Source organism: Mustela nivalis, assembly GCF_964662115.1.
Source record: "Mustela nivalis genome assembly, contig: HAP1_SCAFFOLD_441, whole genome shotgun sequence".
NCBI lineage: Eukaryota > Metazoa > Chordata > Mammalia > Carnivora > Mustelidae > Mustela > Mustela nivalis.
The window spans coordinates 143,185-145,367 of NW_028136214.1; positions in this window are offsets into that span (position 1 = coordinate 143,185).

Genomic DNA, 2,183 nt, shown 5'->3' on the forward strand with positions numbered 1-2,183 from the left:
GCGAACAGCACTTCGCCGCTGCTTCCTCAGCAAGGCTTCAGTTTCGTCAGGGAAGAAGAGCTGCGGGAGAGCTGGTGCCTCTTCTGTCTTCCTTTCCCGCGCTCCATGTTCACGTCCTGGGTTCACCCTGCCAGGCCGAACTAAGCAGACAGAGCCACAAAAGTGCAGTAGCCTGCGTAGCCTAGGATGGCACTCTATGCACACAAACATCTCCCGGGTAGGCATCGCTTGACCTTTTACTCTGGCGCTCAAGCGGACTCGCAGACTAAGCCAGTGCTTTCCCCACAGGAACGGAGAGGTGACAGAATCCCTGCACACCGCCCGTGCACTGAATAGGGAGCTTTGGGGGACTGTCCCCACTCCTTCCCCTTAAACCCCGTGCCTCCTCCAAGCTTCCCCATCCTGGAGAAAGCCGGCTTCTGATGCCCAGTTCTTTCTGGAAGTTGTTGCTCACGTTCAGGGTAGGCGCCTGGTGGCAAGCCCATGTCTCCACCACGGACAGGTGGCCAAGGAGCTGCTGTCTCCTTGAGCCCAAAGGCTGAGGACAGGCATGCTTTCTGCCCAGACTCCTTCCTCAGAGTGGAGCCCTTTCCCCTGCCCTAAGCTTCCCCTCGTTTCTCCTTAGCAGCCAGGCTTCCATCTCTCTGTCGTGACAGACGTGTCCCTTTCCTTAAGGCTCTTTCCACAGGCGCCACCGCGCTTCTCTCTCAGGCAGAGGTGATGCCCAGGCAAAGAGGATTTCGCTCCATGCGGGTGTATTACACCGTGCTGTGGAGACCAGCTCTGGCAAGGAGCAGGCAGCATCCCACAGACCCCACTCTGATTTCCCAAAAAATGCTCTGCCTTCCCAAGGGGATGCCCCGGCAAAGAGTCTTTCGCTCTATGCGCGTTTCTCCCATCGTGCTGTGAATACTAGGCTAAGGCAAGCAGCAAAAGCAGCCCACAGAACCAACTCTGATTTCCCAGCGAGTGCTATGCTTTCGCAGAGGTTGTCAGCTTGGCGCGAACCGCACTTCGCTGCTGCTTCCTCAGCAAGGCTTTGGTCATTTGCTCTGTCGCGGCAGGGATGAAGAGTCGCGGGAGAGGTGGTGCCTCTTGGGCCTTCCATTCCCGGGCTCCCAGTTCGCGCCCAGGGTTCACCTTGCTAAGCCGAACTAAGCAGACACAGTCACAACCCTGCAGCAGTGTGCGTGGCCTAGCATGGCACTCTATGCCCATTATCATCTCCTGGCGTAGGTAAGGCTTAGCCTTTTGCTCTGACGCTCAGGCAGACTCGGGGTCTAGGCCAGTGCCTTCACCACAGGAGAGAGGAGGCGACAGCATCCCTGCACAGGGCCCGTGCACTGGGATGGGGAACTGTGGGGGACTGTCTCCACTCCTTACCAGGCACACCCCCTGCCACCCACAACACTGCCACATCTTGGTGGAAGACGGCATCTGACTGCCCGTTTCTCCATGGGGTTGTTTCTGCGAGTGCCGGGTATGGCACCTGGGGGCAAGCCCGACTGCCCTTGGGACAGGTGGCCTAGGAGATATTCTCCCCTTGGGACCAGAGGCACAGGACAGGCCTGCCATCTGCCCAGACTCCTTCCTCAGAGTGTAGCACGCGCCCTTGCCCTAGTCGTCCCCTCATGTCTCCTTAGCACCCAGGCTTCAATCTCTCCGCACAGGGAGCGGGTGACACTTGTCTTGCCACTGGCCTGCTGTTCGTGCCATGGCAGGCTATTCTGCTTCCCAAGCGTTTCCCGACTCCAAGGCCAAGGGCTCCTTCTCATCCCAGGGGGCGGCGTGCTGTGCCTTCACCACACTTGCTCCTGGGGAGGGCGGTGACAGACTTGTGCGACCATGCTTCTCTCTCAGGCAGAGGGGATGCTAGGGCAAAGGGTATTTCGCTCCTTGCGGTATCTTTCACAGTGCTGCGGAGACTAGCTAAGGCAAGCAGCAGCAGCATCCCCAAACCCAACTCTGATTTCCCTACGAATGCTGTGCTTTCCCAGGAGAGATGCCCAGGCAAAGAGGCTTTCACTGTATGCGGGTTTCTCCCACCGCCATTTCTCCCACTGGGAGACTGGGCTCAGACAAGCAGCAGCAGCCCGCAGATCATTTCTCAGCGAATGCTGTGTTTTCGCAGAGGTTTTGCCTTGGAGCGAACAGCACTTCGCCGCTGCTTCCTCAGCAAGGCT